The following is a 19,292-nucleotide window of genomic DNA, read 5'->3' on the forward strand; positions in this document are numbered from 1 at the left end:
CCCCCCTTGGCACCGTCGTCGAGAAGTTAGCCACGCGGTACGCATTACCCTCGAGCAAACGTATCCATCCGAGGCGGAAGTATCATCGTGTCCAACAGACAAGACCGAGTGCCGGAACGTATTCTCGCTCGGAAGCACCGAAAAGTGAATTAGCGATCCCCCTAGCCCCGGTGTCAACCCGAGCCTGCCCAGTACGAGCCTGTCCATTTGAGTCTCGCTGGGCCGCAAATCCGACCGGTATCCTACGCTGGCAACGTACCCCTGACATTCCCGAAGAACTCTGTTGCATCAACCCGAACCGACGTCAGTGTTTGGTGAAGCCTCCCAGCCCCGATATAGCCCGAGTCATCGAAGGTTTCGGTACGGGTACGGACAAGATTTCGTACCTTCATCATGTGGCGTATATCAAGCATGCCACTATGGGCCCCAACCCAACAATCGGCCGCAACAGCTATACTAACCTTAACTAACCCTATTCAGATGAACTAAAACTACCTTTTTCACTAACATGTTCTTCAATAAAAAAAAGTAAAATGTATCTCAAGCTTTTCTTATTTGTTCATAAGGTGCATGACTGTCCAGTGCAGGGTTGTTAATCGATAAATTATCGTCCTTAACGCCAACTTCGATAACGATAACGCTTTTACGATAATGCTTCGTTGACGATAAAGTGAGCGTTGAACTAACGTTATCTTTATCGAGTATTCGTTGATTTATCGATAATTATCGAGTTAACTGTAACATGTACAGTGGCGCCGGGAGTGGGTGGGACAAGTAGGACATGTCCTACGCATGAAAATACCTGGGTAGGACAGTCGAAGCATTGTCCTACCCATGATTATGGTAAAAACATACCAATGGATACTTGAAAGATCTAATGCTATCAATACTGTTTCAATTTCTAAATCTAAAAAATATCATTAAAAAGTTTCAAATTGAATCAGAGGTTTGAAGGCTGAAGACAGTTAAACTGACAATCGTAGAAGGTTCCGGGATTGTAAGGGAGAAATCCTTTCCATTCCAAAATGATCTCAATGATGTATTGAGATTTTTCTAAAAGACTTGAAATTTCTAATAGTTTCTACTCTTCCATAAAATTCTTGAAAGTACGTTATTATTTCCGGAAGTACGTTATTATTTCCGCTAGTTCAGGGAGGCTAAGAGAATTTCTGAAATTTTATATGAATTGACAGACTGACAGGTGAGTTAATCAAAAGTAATATCTAAACAAGAGTGTCTGTACTTGTCAACGGCTGGTGTAAATTGCACTACGATCCAAGTGCATAAAGGTTGGTACCTATTCACTACCTACAGCTCCAGTCAGTTGGGAAAGAAGAGGAATGTTAGTGTGTACTAATTGTTGCTACTAAAAACCAAGAAAACTTCTGCATCCCCATAATACCGTGGGGGACCGAAATCCGTACAGCACCGAATTCCGTCCACTTCGTGAGATATCACTACATTAAAGGGTGTTTAGGGGAACACATTTACAAATCATTTATCTCATCCTAAACTTATGCTTGACAGTAAGCTTTCTGGCCGTTGAAATGGAAAATATGCTTTGAAATTAAAATATCACAATTGAAAAACAAATCGCCACCCAGAAAACGCAAAGTTTCAGCCGCCATTTTGTTGCGTGCCGTATAAATTGTACCGAAAGTGTCTATGTTTATGGCAAATTGCAATAAATAGAGTAAGATCAGCAGAATAAACATTGAAGGGATCGCTTCTCAAGATGAGTATTGAGTTATTTAAAGTCGTCAGACCGCATCGTGCTTTCGTGCTGTGCGGTTCTTTCTCTCTTTGCGGAAGGAAGTTTTTAATACTACCCGAAGCTATTTTAATTTCAACGGTGCTTCTTAGCGCTATTTGTACCCACTGATCCCGTTACGATCTTTGCAAGGACCCGTGCCTTCGTTTTACGTTGGACCCGTTTGCGGAAGTAAAATTCCGACAGGCGGTGGTAATCCTGCAGGGACACCGTTCAGGGAAAAACCCTCTTAGATGGCCACGCCTCCACGCACCGCAAGGAGTATTTACAAAAACATGAGGACGGGGGAGGCTCTGAATACTCCACTGCCTTCAAAGAAACAAGGTTTCAAGACCGTCCTGCCAAAGCGCGGAAAAATAGAAGGAAGCTGGAGAATTCAGATATTCCTTCTAACTCTAATATCAGCAATAATTCTTCTCCAATCGAACTGAGCAATCAGTTCGATTTGATTAATGATGAAATTGAGCAAATCGAATATACCTCTAGCCCAGGTGATTCGATTCATGCGAACAAGCAAAGGATTCCGCCAATTGTGGTATCTGTTGCCGAGTTTTCTGGCTTCCGGAATGAGATTTTGAGTAACCTTCAGGGGATCAAGGTTTCATTTCAGATTGCTAGGAAGGGTGACTGCCGCGTTTTGCCGGGATCCTTTGACGATCGCAAACGTCTTCTTCAGTATTTAACTGAGAAGCGCCATAAATTCTTCACATACGGCGACAAAACTGAGCGATTGTTCAAAGTCGTCTTGAAAGGTCTCCCCAGTGATGATAAAACACTGGATGAGATTAAAATTGAAATTTCTCAATTACTTGGATTTTCACCAGTCCAAGTAATTAAGATGAAAAAGAAATCCCACTCTGGTACTTCCCAGAGGGGCATTTCTCAAGAGTTTTATTTAGTTCATTTTAACAAAAGTGAACTAAATAATATGAAAAGTTTGGAAAAGGCCTGTATTATGTCCCATGTCCGTGTTACATGGGAACATTTCCGCAGGCCTGGGGGAAATTTCCAAAACCCCACCCAGTGCCAAAAGTGGGGTCATGGAACCAAACATTGTCACATGGATGCTAAATGCATGATTTGCGGTGGAACCTCTCACGCCAAGAACGCATGTCCTGTGAGAGAAGATTCCAATAAATTTAAATGTGCAAATTGTGGGGGCAATCATAAATCCAATTTCTGGGAATGCCCTTCACGCAAAAAAGTTTTGACTTCCCGTGCAAAATTGATGACGGGGAATTCCAATCGGATCCCAGATTCGACGGGTAGAAATTTTTCAAACGCTCAAATTTCGAAACCAGTTACCGGTCGAGCAATTCATACCCACCACAATTCACAAACAAATGTTGTCGCTCGTCTACGGGTAGCAAGCACTTCAGTAAATTCCAATTTTTCGAATGTACCTACGTATGCAAACATCGCTGCTGGTAGACAAAATTTCTCTTCTCAAAATGAGGTTTATACCCATGTCCCAACGGAAAATAACGGTCATGTTGCCGATTCAGGTAGCATGACTGCTTCCGACTTTGATTTCTTAACTGAACAATTGCATCACATGATTGATGCAATGTTCAAAGCAAATACCATACCAGAAGCTGTTCAGGTTGGTATAAAGTATACACAAAAAATTGTTATCGGACTCCGTTTTAATGGATCTAAATAATTGTGTGAAAGTTCTAAATTGGAATGCCCGCTCTCTAAAGGGTAAGGAAGATGAATTATTCAACTTCCTAACAGTTCATAATGTGCATATTGCCATTATAACTGAAACGTATTTAAAACCAGGACTCTCCATTAAAAGAGATCCAAACTATTTTATCTACAGAAATGATCGTCTTGACAGCGCCTGTGGTGGGGTCGCCATTGTCATTAATAAACGTATCAAACATAAATTATTTTCTTCGTTCGAAACCAAAGTTTTTGAAACCTTGGGAGTTTCTGTTGAAACAAATTTTGGTCAATTTTCCTTCATTGCAGCCTATTTGCCTTTTCAATGCAATGGGCAGCAAAAGAATTTGTTGAAAGCTGATCTTCAAATTCTGACTCGCAACAAATCAAAATTCTTCGTAATTGGTGACTTCAATGCCAAACACCGTTCATGGAATAATGCTCAAAGCAATTCCAACGGCAACATTTTATTTGAAGATTGTTCTGCGGGATATTATACTATTCAATATCCCAATGGCCCAACTTGTTTTTCATCCACTCGAAATCCTTTGACAATTGATTTGGTTTTAACGGATTCAAGTCAGCTGTGTGGCCAATTGGTAACTCATGCTGACTTTGACTCTGATCACCTTCCTGTGACATTTGAAATCTCACAAGAAGCCATCTATAATCTAATCAGCCCTACTTTCAATTATCATAGGGCTGATTGGGATTTATATAAAACGTATATCGATAGGAATTTTGATGTTGATATTCCTCTCGATACCAAAAGTGATATTGATAATGCTCTCGTATCTTTGACAAATTTAATTGTCGAAGCCAGAGGCATTGCAATTCCTAAATGTGAAATTAAATTCAACTCCATTATTATTGACGACGATCTTCAGCTACTGATCCGTCTTAAAAATGTGAGGCGAAGGCAATACCAAAGAACTCGCGATCCCGCGTTGAAAGTTATTTGGCGAGATTTGCAAAATGAAATTAAAAAACGTTTCGCTATTCTGAGAAATACCAACTTTGAGAATAATGTCTCGAAGTTAGATCCCAGTTCAAAATCCTTTTGGAAATTAACGAAAATTCTTAAAAAGCCTCAAAAGCTAATTCCAGAGCTTAAAGAGGGAAATAAAATTTTATTAACAAATGGCGAAAAGGCTCAAAAACTTGCTCAGCAGTTCGAGAGTGCCCATAATTTTAGTCTTGGTCTCACTAGTCCAATTGAGGATCAGGTTACACGAAGCTTCGAAGACATTCTCGATCAAGATAATGTTTTGACCCTTCGTTGGGAACTAATTTGGATGAAGTGAGATCTATTACTAGAAAATTTAAAAATATGAAAGCCCCGGGTGATGATGATATTTTCTACATACTTAACAAAAAACTTCCTGAGAGCTCTTTATCCTTTTGGTTAATTTATTTAACAAATGTTTTCAAATCGCATACTTCCCAGATAAATGGTAAAAGGTCAAAGTTGTTGCAATTTTGAAGCCGGACAAAAATCCAGCTGAGGCTTATAGTTATCTCCCAATCAGTTTGCTTTCTTCATTAAGCAAACTGTTTGAAAAGATTATTTTAAATAGAATGATGGTTCATATTAATGACAATTCTATTTTTGCTGATGAGCAATTTGGTTTTCGCCATGGGCATTCAACCACTCATCAGTTATTAAGAGTTACGAACTTAATTCGGCTCAACAAATCTGAAGGATATTCGACTGGAGTTGCTCTTCTTGATATAGAGAAAGCATTTGACAGTGTTTGGCATGAAGGTTTGATTGTAAAATTGATGAATTTTAATTTTCCTCTGTACATTATTAAACTGATCCAAAATTATATCCTAAATCTGATAGATTACCTGTAAGGGCTGGTGTCCCCCAAGGCAGCATACTGGGGCCCATTTTGTTTAACATTTTTACTTCTGACTTACCTGATTTACCACCAGGGTGTCAAAAATCTTTGTTTGCAGATGACACAGGTCTCTCAGCCAAAGGGCGTAGCCTTCGTGTCATTTGTAGTAGATTGCAAAAAAGTTTGGATATTTTCTCCACTTACTTGCAAAAATGGAAAATTTCCCCGAATGCTTCCAAAACTCAGCTTATAATTTTCCCACATAAGCCGAGAGCTTCTTATTTGAAACCTTCTAGCAGACATATTGTCACTATGAATGGGGTTCCAATTAATTGGTCTAGCGAAACTAAATATTTAGGACTTCTGCTAGATCAAAAATTAACTTTTAAAAATCACATTGAAGGCCTTCAAGCCAAATGTAACAAATATATTAAGTGTCTATATCCACTTATAAACAGAAAATCAAAACTTTGTCTTAAGAACAAACTTTTGATTTACAAACAAATTTTTAGACCTGCCATGTTGTATGCTGTGCCAATATGGACTAGTTGCTGCAATACCAGAAAGAATCCCAAGTAACATTTTAAGATTTATCATGCTCTATAAGAGGTTTTCATGACCAGTTGCTAATAAAACTAATAACTCCACCAAAACCTCTTCATAACATCATTAAGATAGCCTTCCGGCCTAATGGACCAATCTAGAAGAAGTTATTAAAACCGTATTAAGAGTAGTAATAAAACTGCAATAAAACATTGTATTGAATTTGTTGATACTCTATAAAAGGTTGTCGTGACCATCATAAGAGTAACAATAAAACTGTTTCAATTTCATATTATGGATTATATTTATTGTCATCCAACTTTGTTTTTATTTTCACTAGATGTCAATGTCCCCTATGTAGAGCTGGTGTGGAAAATAATGCTTCTGATTTTACTTGTAATGGTTGATGTTGATAATGAAGTATTATTTAAGTAGTTTATACACCAGAATGACATGCGCAACCAAATTTATCGTAAATATTGAGTTTGTAGAAACTTAAAATCAACGCGCCTCCAAATTGTCGAATAATCGCATGAAAAAAGGAAATTAAATAATTTTCCAAACTGCTCAAAATATTTCAATTTCAAATAGTTTGTAAAAAAGTAACCTAAAAAAGTAAGTGCTTCTATCAAAAAATCTCAGAAATATTTTAATTCCACTAAGGACTAGTCTATTTGGTCGTAATTGATGTATTTTTGTTCAATCACGGCTATGACGTTGATCATTATTTCAACATGGCGACATCATAAAAAGGAAAACAAAAAATTTGGCGATAAATAGCCCAATGGCTTTTATGATAACCTCAATAATTCTCCTTGGTTACTTCATGACCGTTTTAAACTTGTCATAAAACTTTGTCATGATTACACTTCCCTACAACAGATGGCGTTCGGTTCGATAACATGCAGCCTAGTGGCTGAGGCGGGAAGCACTTTTTTAATTCTAAGGCCAACGATGCCAATTCTGTGGAATTTACCGTGCTCGTAAACCTACGAATATATGGAATAGTACCCATTCGTATTTTTGGTGTAATTTGTAGGAATCAAATATGTGCGTATGTTACAAAGGTAATTTCTTTAAACAGGAGATCATGTGCAAAATGCAAAAAATATTTCCTCCTTCACTTTTTTAGAAACCGGAAGCTCGAAATCATCGTGAATTAAAATGATTCTTTATCGCATCGGCTTTTCATGAAAAGCCGCAATCCAATTAAGTGCATATATTTAACAGCATATCATATTAACGTGGCTCATTTCCCAAATCAAAATCAAAACTACATAAGAGTGACAGGTCAATAATTTTCAAATAACCCTGCTCATAGAACATAATTATTATTGACAGAAATCGAATTGTTTTTGACAAAGACACATTCCGGCGTGACGTTACAACGTTTTGACGTACTTTTAAATGGTTTTTTGAAGAAAACTTGCATAAAACATCAGTAAACATATGCATATTATTACATATTTAGAATCCTTATAAAATTTCGGATCGAACAGATATATCAACATCGAATTTGTGTAGAAAAATGGCTTTCTGAGATGCAATTTGCTGCGTGACGTTACAACGCGCGTGAATTCGTGACTTTGTACCTCGACTTAAACATGGTTAATTCTCTGCTCTGGTAGTTATTTCCCTCCAAAAATAATAAACACCCTTCAAATATATGAGGATAATCGATGACCCTACGGGGCAATATGTCTAGAATACGGATTAAGTTCGTTTTATTCTATATCAACATTTCGTGACGTTACAACGCGAGCTACTCTAAAAAGAGGTTTTTCAATGCGTTGTAACGTCACGAAAAAAGTATACCACTATAAAATCAATTTCAACATGAGTTTTTGATCCGTATAGCTTGTTATTGCACCAAAATGGGAAAGATATAATATTCGATCATTTATTAGGCGAAATCCTGGTTTTTAATCAATGGCACGGAGGGTCAAATCCAATGACCAAATATGCAATCTGGAACACATATTTTGGTTTCTTTGCAAGATCCCACTGAGTCGAAACAAAAACCTGATCGTTGGAGCATAATACACAGTGTTTGGTCTTATGTAAAAATTGCGGCATAACTAAAATTGAATATTTTATGGAAAAATACATTTGAAATCAGATGATAAATTATATCGTGAGAGTGAAAGGAAGTGTGTGCCATTAGACATCATATTCCGAACGCATGCTGTAATGCTTGGGTTTTCAAAAGGCAAACTGAAGATAACTGCAATAGCAGGACAAGTTCTGAAAAATTGTATTGACAAATTGTCTATTCCACGTAAAATACAAGATACTTCAAGAAATCTAACATTAGTAATCTGATAAGTATATTGTTTTTCAACACCATCGTTGATGGTGTCATATTTCATTTGGTATCAGCCTCATGGTTATGCAGCCGCCTTGACTTACTGACTCTCAGACTTAAACACCGAGACATCTCACATTGATAGTTGGATAGTACTATAAACCAATTTCAATAACCTGGCCGAGGTCTAGTTGATCATGTATGTGCGTGTACGCGATATTTTAGTATAAATAGTTCGATAAAGGGAAACTGAATAAGCACATTTAGATTTTAGAATAGACCTTTTTAACTGTTTTAACTGTCAGATTCTACGATAGTCAATTTATTGATTTGATCCTCTTTGCCTTTCTCGTATACTAAGTAAACGTTAAGGCTATATGTTCGCTTTTTATAGAAGCCCCGGAGACCCATGGTGTTATATACCAATCGACTCAGTTCGATGAATTGAGGTGATGTCTGCGTGTGTGTGTGTGTGTATGTCTGTGCGTAAGAAAAATATCACTCATTTTTCGGGCACTTAATTTCAACCAATTTGCTCGCGACAAATTGCAATCGACAGAGAATCCTGTCCCATTATATCCTATTGGCCCGATCGCACTATGGGATCAAATGTTTTAACCAAAATTTAAAAAAATATACGCAAAACCCATTAAACAAAATCACTCATTATATCACTCATCATAACCTTAACCAATTTGCTCATGTTGCATTCGACGGGGAATCCTGTCTCATTGTTTCCTATTGAAAATTGGCAAAATCGAACTATGTGATCAAAAGTTATGGCCAAAACACTAAAATACAAAACCTGTATTAAAAAAATCACTTTTTTGGCATTTATGCTTATCCGGTTTGGTTGCAACAAGTTGCGTTTGGCAGGGCAATTCACATTTCGCATAAGCAAATCTTAAAAATAAGACCTTTCCACCAATCAGTGTTATTTCAGACTTTTCTTATATGTTTCTCAACCCTTTTGAACGAACGAGAAAGGCATTATCACCACTAGGTGGATTATTCAGGGTTTTTAAAATATGAATCGAAGTAGTCGTTTACGCTTTTATTGCTTCTGCATGTAATGCAAAGGCATTCGATAGCAAATTTCAATGCCATCGGAGTCTGAGAGGTGCAAACGCATTTCATCGTTCCTGAAGTCTAAAGGATAAAATTGTCATTGCAAAATCAAATATAATTAGAAGTCAATATAGCTGGTTGTACTGTGGGCAAATATCAATCGCCATCACTTTTGTATTTATTCAATGTGAAAAAATTAGCACTATGTTGTGGATTTTTGTTAGTACCCGCTTTATTTTACTTTACAGAGAATAATTCAACAGATTATTCATTTGTCCTGCATATACTGACGGAAATGGGTGATGTCGCCTAAGCACTACTTCGCCCTATATCACATCAATGAAAACTCGCTTTCTATACTTATATTAATATGTTCAACCTAGAGCTGAACACAAATTGAGTCAATCTGTCCGGATATGTTACAAGTTCCGTAGGCTTTATGAAGACAATTTTTCCGTGACGTTACAACGCAAACTTCACCTAGGTGAAACTCAGGCTATTTACCACCGATTTTCTTTCTATTACCACCAAAACAATGCTTTTTTTGAGTACAAAGAGCATACGAAATTTTAATATCAAGGCTTATATGGACTTCTCAACAAATTTAAAACAGTCAATTTTTCGTGACGTTACAACGCTTTTTAGTGACTGATTTTACCTTGCCAAAAGTCAGTTTTTCTCCAATTTCAAATCAAATTTCACATAGGGCACAGATTCTATACCTTTTCTTCTTTCAATAAGTGACAACAGAGTGCAAATTGATGCATCAGAACCCAAATTACAGTCAATTTGGGAAAATATGTCTAAACAGCCGTCACTCTTCATTATTATCTATTTAACTAATTGTTAATCAAAAACTTATTTTTCGTCAAACTAATAACATACCAAATATTTTATTTGATGATTAAGATATTGGAAAATATGGAAAACACATGGATAATGTCAAAAATTGGGTTTGAAAAATTGGTGGTCTGGTGGACCTGTCCGAAGAATGTGTCCAAACCTTTATTGGTATTATTGGATAACACCGGAGATTCTTGTGACCAGGAGATTTTTTACCTGTCGCTTTAAAGTTATTTATTTTAAAATTGGGAAATGAAAAGCATCTTAAGTTTATTAGAAACACATGTCACTAACATTATGTCGGTAAAAATATGCTAACCTCATTGTCATCATGCGTTTAATTGCATGATTCATGTATAAGTTATACAGCAACACTGCTTTCCAAATTCAACTTGGCGAATAGATTGAGTCACGTAGAGTAGTTTTAAAGTAGTAACCCAAACAGGTTTTATGATGCATTCGAAAGCAATAATAAAACTATTAATAAAACTTCAAAGCTAACAAAAAGTAGAGTTTTAAAACATGGTTTATAAGAGTTTTATGGATATCTCAAGAGTGATATAAAACCTGTGTTCGTTAGCATTGTTTATGACCACCATAAAACAATTGGCTTTAATTATTCCCTCAATAAAACGTTATTAAAATTCATATAAAACCCAACGGCCACAGAATTGTTACTTGGGGAGGCACTTCAGAGGATTCAAAATAAAATTCTGAAAATGATTCTGAAGTTGCCTCCGTGGTATAGTACCAATCAGGGTTGTTAATCGTTAATTTATCGTTATCGCCGATAAAGTTGATTGTGATCAACGTTATCGGTTGCTACGATGACGATGATTCAACTGAATTATTATCGGAGCTCGATATTTTAACGTAAGTTAACTCGATAATTTTGCGATAATGGGGTTACTAGATTACGCAAATAAAGCAGGTGTAAAATTTTGACAGAAGCCGAGAATGGATCAAATTGTTTGCAACTGATTAACCAGAGTTAATTTTTATTGAATTAATGCGGAATGCCTGCAACTCTATGAAAGGAAACAAAAGTGAGGTGTTCTGTTGGTGGTTCAGTGATTTTTTTTTCGCTTTGCAGCTATGCAGTTTTCCGATAAGAAGACCGCGGAAATTTGCTCTATACCCAGGCGGACTTAATTATCTGAGACAGAGACACACAAACATAAGTACGCTTCCTACTGAGAGCACATGATTACTTTGCTTTGTCTATCCTTATTCCTTATCGTATAAGCAATAATATCCAGCTGAAATCGGAACTTCTCGGCAATATATATTAGAAATTTATTTGATGCAGCGATCTTTAGTGCTGCATTCCAGGCATATAGCACCAGTACCGAATAAACATACTTCAATAGATTGGTGGACTAACCTCGTCGCCTATTCAATATGTTTCAGTTAGGCTAAGGAGTTTGGTCTCCACTGTGAGTCATAAAATAATCATATAACTGGGTGCTCCGGATCTTCCAAATAGAAGTTTTGTTAATCTTGCTAGATTAAACATAAGTGTAGACATTAAAAATGCTCTCAGATTATCTACTATGGGCAACTGCGACTCTATATGATATTTAATAATTGACCGAAATAATGTGTTGGTCAATTCGGTGACCTCTTTGAATTCCAATTTTATTCCAGGATTTAAAAGCGTTTTTGTATATTTAAAGGCGATACAATACTTTAAACAGATGTTGCAAACCCAACTTGTGAGTATTTGTTCTTTTAACTGTGTAGTACATGTTACAGTTAACTCGATAATTATCGATGAATCAACGAATACTCGATAACGATAACGTTAATTCAACGCTCACTTTATCGTCAACGAAGCATCATCGTAAAACCATTATCGTTATCGAAGTTGGCGTTAATTTACCGACGATAATTTATCGATTAACAACCCTGGTACCAATGAACTTCATAGAATTTCTAATATTGAGACATTGCAACAAATGTCCAACAAAATAATTTCCAATTTTAGACAAAAATCGTTGCAATCTTCTATTGCAACGATTAACTCCTTGTACCCTTAGTATAAAATAGGTTAAGATTAGTTTAAGTTGAAAACATTGTAATTCCTACATGGTTCAATTAAACCAGAGGAAAAATTCTAACTGCCAGAGGCAATTGAAATGTATTAATAATAACTAAAACTATAACATAACAAATAAGGATGATAGTGTTAAGAAAACACGGAACACCTAGTCTAAGAGATGAATGCATGTATTAGATAATTAGCAAATAAAATTAGTTAAAAAAAAAAAGTTATTCAAAGTGATAGCCTGGTCAATCGGTCTGCTTTATATTAAATATTTTGTTATATAATAGCTGTGCGGATTATGATCCTATGATTCGAATTCCGTCCACGGTGTACGGATTTCGAATCAGAATGCATCAATTTTATTCATCATTTTATCATATTTTTCGTTGTTTTCAATGCAATACAGTGGAGCACATAAAAAATAGAGGCCCTTGGGCGCCTGTATCAATAACAAACGTTCTATTTGAATTTAATTCGTATTTTCTAGAGCATTTTTAATAAAATTAAGTGCTTAAGTGTACGGGTTTCGATGCACCACGGTACCACGGAAAGGAAATTTTGTTAACTCGAGTTAAGGTAAGGTAGAATAGCAGAAGTATCCAGTATTATGCGCTCGATAATGGAGACGATTGAGTGCCTTTTTGACATTCAAGAGGTAGAAAATATTTACACTTTTTAATCAATGTAGGCCTCGATTCATTGAAAAACATTGGCACTCACCCCGTAATCAACAAACAAACAAAAATGTCAAATATTTTCCGTTATGTTAAGGTGATTATAGAATGAAGCCAGAAATCGGCCATTTTGTAAACCACGTGCTTTTCCAATATTTTTTTCAAGAGCACGAGATGAAAAAACCATAACGCGTATGGGGCTGAAAAAAGGGTAGATCGTTTGCTTAGTTACGCTGAACAATCATAATTTGAGTTTTGGCACTGTACGAAAACTATTACGCCAGATTTGGGCTTTTGGAAATGTATGTAGATAAACGTGTGGTGAATTTGAAATTTACCACGGGCTTCATTCTATAATCACCTTAATAAGGTAATAAGGTAATAAGGTAATTTTCTCATGCCTTAATTATTATAATCATGTATTTTATTTTATTTCCTAGGAATATGAAAGGCACAAGGACAAATCTATAATAATTATGAGCAGAATTTTTTTTCTAGACGAAAAGAAATCTGCAACCAGACATCTGGATGAGGCAATACCCAGATATTTTACGGCTGGATTCACTACCCTCGACTCACTGAAATCCCCCTAAACTAACTTCCTTTGCTTCCTCTCTTTACCAATTCCCCCGACAATTCTTTAAGAGTCACTGTAGAGAATTTCGCTTACCTACTGCTTTGCGTGCACATTAGAGTGGCCCAGCCTAGTATGGGGAGAAAAAAAGTCGTCGGATTCTACGGGGCACCCTCCAGGATTTTGCCTTTGGGTAAGAAAATCATTCTCTGAAAATTTCAGCCTGATCGGTTATTGCATAAGCTGGCGCAATTGATTTGAAGTTAATATGGGGGTTTCAGCCGAAATATATGGGAAAATACACCTCTGTTACTATTTCGTACAGGAAATTGGATGGAAGAGCCCGATTGAGCCCAGATTTGCAGGAAATGAAGTTAACATGCCAATGAACAATTCAACATTAAATTCTACTATTACTTAATAAACTTTAAATCAGTTTTTGGCTGATTTATTTGGAGTTGGGTTGAGCACTTCGAAATTCATTAATTGCCATGAAAACATATGCATGCAATCAAAGGTGCCTGCGATGCGTGATTTCGCGCGCACTGAAACATAAGTAACAGCACGCGCGCCACAACACATATCGCAGCTACCTTCGATTACATGCGCTTGTTTTCAAGGCAATTAATGAATTTGAAAGTGCTCAACCCAACTCCAAATAAATCAGCTTAAAACTAATTTAAAGTTTATTTTATCATAGTAGAATTTTATGTCGAATTGTTCATTGGCATGTTAACTTCATTTCCTGCAAATCTGGGCTCAATCGGGCTTTTCCATCCAATTTCCTGTACGAAATAGTAACAGAGGTGTATTTTCCCATATATTTTGGCTGAAACCCCCATATTAACTTCAAATTAATTGCGCCAGCTTATGCAATAACCGATCAGGCTGAAATTTTCAGAGAATGATTTTCTTACCTAAGAGCAAAATCCTGGGGGGTGCCCCGTAGAATCGGACGACTTTTTGTATCCTGGGCCAGTCTAGTGCACATCGTTCACATCGACGTCTCTAATACTATTCCTATACACTACAAGTGCCCAAAAGCATTTCGACGCTAACTGTGCTACAAAACTCCTCTACCAATGAGGCTGAAGTGTCCGCAGTCGATTGGCAGGTTAGCTTACAGGACTGAAGGTATCTTACTACCAAAATGTCGTCACCTTTAGCAGACCACATAAACTGTATGAGACTTACCGACCCTTAGCGACAATGACGATGAATATACTCCGGGATAACAACAAGTGTATCAAGTGTGAACATACTCTTCTGCTTAGTGGTTCCAAGTTGACCAAGATGGTCTAGGTGAACAATAGCATAGAATAGAGCTTTTAGGTCAGATGGAATTGGTTACTGCAAAGGGAGTTGATTTTAGTGAGTCTGGCGTAGTCCATTCAGCCTTACCCAGTCTGTTGGCAGATTTCCTTCCCTCTTATAAAAACACCTCCCTCTTATATAAATCTGAAATTGAGAGTAACATTATTCTTGGCATTTCTGCAAACCCGTAAACAGTACTAAACACTAGACCTGTTCACCATTTTCTAAAGTATTCAAGATTAAAAGTTCCACCCTTCTATTTCAATGAGTATCTTAAATGGAGTCTCCTGACCAATTTTCAGCCAAATCCATGGAAATTTAGAGGTGCATCAAACGAGATTTGTGATTTTTCAGACTTTCCCATAGAAATGTCGTCTGAATGCATCAATTTTACTCCACATAATAGAAGCATTAGTCCTTAATAGCTTCTTTAGACTATTATCTACCACTTTGTCATTGATACTAGGATGTTTAGAGTGCTTATTCTATGACTTTTTAGTAGGTTTAGCTGAAAAATTTGCCTAAAAACTAGAAAAAATATTTTGGGTGCTTCTGGGGGTAGTATAAATTTTCAATATATGCCCAATTCAATTTTCCCGTTTATTTCCTTCGAGTGTTGCGGAAGTTTCGTCCATACATCACTTTATTCTGAAAAATAATCTTCGGCATGTAAAAATGCAGTTTTCATGAAATACTCAACATTTGAATAGGGTAGTCAAGCAAGACCATTTCCCCCATGCTAGATCAAAGTTGACTATGATTTATGAGCAATGTCATCCAGTATGCTCAACCCATTGGTATAGATCTAGAGTGGGCTATGTGGTAGTGTCAAGGCCTGCAGATCAAGAGGTCTACGGTTCGAGGCGTACAGTAGATGAAAATATTTTTTTACCAAGGCAGGTTGAAATTCCATGTTGCCGATGATCTGTCGCTGTCGGAAACTTACTTTAAATTGAGCGTGATAAAAAAAAACTCATGGCACACATAAAACCGAATCGATGCCATCAATAACAAACCATAACTTCACAGTTGGTGTCTGCAATGATGGACATAAACTTATTATATTCTCAATAGCTGATGGTTGTTTGAAATTAGTATATAGCATGAGTGATGCAATAACTAGGACGGTATAGACGTAATCACATTCAAATGTAGTTAACGACCGTGAAAGGATATTGAAATTGAAAACATGCCATTTTCCAAAAGATTTGACAAGAAAAAATCTTTATCGACTCGGTACCTCGAACCGTGGACCTCTTGATCTGCAGGCCCTGACACTACCACATAGCCCACTCTAGATCTATACCAGTGGGTTGAACATACTGAATGACATTGCTCATAAATAATAGTCAACTTTGATCTAGCACGGGGGGGATGGTCTTGCTTGACTACCCTATTCAAATGTTGAGTATTTCATGAAAACTGCATTTTTACATGCCGAAGATTATTTTTCAGAATAAAGTGATGTATGGACGAAACTTCTGCAACAATCCAAGGAAATAAACGGGAAAATTGAATTGGGCACATATTGAAAATTTATACTTCCCCCGAAGCACCCAAAATATTTTTTCTAGATTTTAGGCAAAATTTTCAGCTAAACCTACTAAAAAGTCATAGAATAAGCACTCTAAACATCTTAGTATCAATGACAAAGTGGTAGATAATAGTCTAAAGAAGCTATTAAGGACTAATGCTTTTATTATGTGGAGTAAAGTTGATGCATTCAGACGACATTTCTATGGGAAAGTCTGAAAAATCACAAATCTCGTTTGATGCACCTCTAAATTTCCATGGATTTGGCTGAAAATTGGTCAGGAGACTCCATTTAAGATACTCATTGAAGTAGAGGGGTGGCACTTTGAATCTGGAATACTTTAGAAAATGGTGAACAGGTCTACTAAACACCCTTTAAAAATCTTGGACGATCATAAGCTTCACTTGTAGATCGTAGCGATGTTTCTGAAGATTTCTAAAGGTTCGAATTTCTAGCTAGTGAAATTGCTTAAAACCATCCAATATTTTATAAATTATTCCTGTAAAATTAATAATCATTTCTGGAAATTCATGAAAATGTTTGAAGACATGCTTTTTGGAAATGTTCTATAAACACTAGAAATGTAATGTTTGTCTTAATAGTCATATGGAGTTTATAACTTATTTGAGGATGTCCGAAAAAATCTCTGAAATCCGCGAGGATCTCCAGAAGGTCGGAGAAATTGCATGAAAATATTATATAGATTTGAAAATCCAGTTTTTGTCCTACCCAAGTCTCGAAACGTGGCCGCGCCTCTGTAACATGTACTATAGTTCAAAGTACAAATATTCACAAGTTGGATTTGCAATATCTATTTAACAAATATTGTATCGCCTTACAATATTCAGAAACGCCTTTAAATCCTGGAATTAAATTGGGATTCAAGGAGGTCACCGAATTGACCAAATCATTTTTATTCAATCATTAAAGTTCTTACAGAGTCGCAGTTGTTCATAGTAGAGAATCTGAGAGCATTTTGAATGTCTACCCATACTTGTTTAATCTAGCATGATTAACAAAACTTCTGTTTTGAAGATCCGGAGCACCCAGTTATATGAATATTTTATGACTCAAAGACTAAACTGCTTAGTCCAACCAAATCATATTGAAAAGGTGACGAGGTTAGTCCACCAAACTATTGAGAGAATGTTTACTCGTTACTGGTGCTGCCCTGAATGCACCACAACAGATCGCTGCATCAAATAAATTTCTAGTACTTGAATCCCAATATATTGCCGAGGGGTTCCGATTCCAGGTGAATATTCTTGCTTATACGATAAGCATTAGCAAAGAAAGGTCATCATGCTCTCTCATTAAAAGCGTATTTATATTTAAGTGTCACTGTCTCAGACAATTAAGTCCGCCTGGGTATTGCAAATTTTTGCGATCTTTTTATTGTAACATATATGCTGCATAGTGAAAAAAAACTCTAAACCACCAACAGAGCACCTCACTTCTCATCGTTTCGTAGAGTAGTAGGCATTAGGCATTTTTTTAGAGTGCCCCGCTTCAATCAAAATTAACTCTCATCAACCAGCTGCAAACAATTTATTTCATTCTCGGTTTCTGTCAAAATTTTACACCAACTTCATTCGCGTAATCTAGTAACCCCATTATCGCAAAATTATCGAGTTAACTTACGTTAAATTATCGAACTCCGATAATAATTCAGTTGATTCATCGTTATCGTAGCAACCGATAACGTTGATCACAATCAACTTTGTCGGCGATAACGATAAATTAACGATTAACAACCCTGGTCCAGTGGTCCATTAAGGTCTTCCTCTGTCCGCTTAGTGGTGTTCTAGTTTGTCCCCTCGAGCTGGTTAAGCGTCGACCCTGAGAATTGAAGGTGAGCTAGTTTGGGGCGTGAGGACATTCACTGCCAAGACGTGTGGACGTCACAGACAGTTACAGTATACATAGTGAATTTACGTTGCAGCGTTTGATGGGTTTGAATGGCTACGATAAAACATTTATTAGAACAAAACAATTTAAAAAAAAACCTAGTTTTATCATTGCCGTTCCAATTATTTCTAAATGCAAATAAAATTCAAAGTATTCAAATTCCAATTGCATTTACCAGGTTAGCGAAAAAATCATCCAGAACATAGGTGACTATAATAAAACTTTGTTAAAATATGTATAAAGCATTTTGGTATGAAAAATGTTACTTGGGATGGACGTGGTATTAACTTTTGTTTATCGCTCATGCAAATCTGGACCTACTCACTGACCAATCTTCCACTTCAAGAAAGATTCAATTAATAATTAGTTTTGCGAAAAAGGTTAAATGTCACATCAATTGATGGAATCATCGAAGTCAGCAAAATGAATCATTCCGCTGGATGCTCGACAAAGAGCGCCTATTTGCAATAACCAACAGCAACTGTCTGAGAGATATCAATATCTTTATAGGCGCTCTCGTATATAAAAGCTGCTTTGAACTTGTTTTGGTGCAAAGTCTGGGTGGAAATTCCGCACAAAATCTCTCATTCCTAGTTCCCTACTTTTCTTATCAGTTGCAATACGATATATTGCTGATAGTGGATTGCAACAGCCGATAACCCGATGTTGAGGAACTAATACTTCTTTAGGTGAATTTTTGAATCGAAAATAGATGATGACAAGCTTTTGAGATACGAGTTTTTTTACAATGTTTAAGAAACGGCCTCTCATCAACCAAATATAAGCTATATGAAACAACTTGATTAATGTTGCCTCAATGAAACCTTGTTGAAAATCATCCGGAACATGGTCAAGTGATGTCAACCGCAGATGACCGTGTCATGTTCATTTGAATTCTCGCATCGGTGCAATCAATTTCAATAATCGTTTCAGTAAATTCAATGTCAAGAATCATCGCAAACAATAAACTTACTCCCACGCTTACATTCATGCATGCTTCAATACATACATCCAACATTAACGGTACCATCCAATTAATCATCGTACAGTCGATCCAACTGATAACATTCAACTACAGAGAGGCGATCGATCTAAAATAGCGCAAATACCTGATACCTGGCCCAACTAACCTATACCTTCACAGCATTCGATTTTTGCGGACAGCTGCTTCGTATCCATATTTACTTTAGGTATCTGTC

At 36.6% G+C, this 19,292-nt stretch overlaps 1 protein-coding gene across 1 annotated transcript in view; it reads right to left on the reverse strand.

The window, feature by feature from the left end:
• Window positions 1–19,292, reverse strand: part of LOC134207740 (protein retinal degeneration B) — a 264,455-nt gene that overhangs the window by 200,792 nt on the left and 44,371 nt on the right. The gene's annotated exons all lie outside the window — the stretch shown is intronic.

This window comes from Armigeres subalbatus, chromosome 1, assembly GCF_024139115.2.
Source record: "Armigeres subalbatus isolate Guangzhou_Male chromosome 1, GZ_Asu_2, whole genome shotgun sequence".
Classification (NCBI taxonomy): domain Eukaryota; kingdom Metazoa; phylum Arthropoda; class Insecta; order Diptera; family Culicidae; genus Armigeres; species Armigeres subalbatus.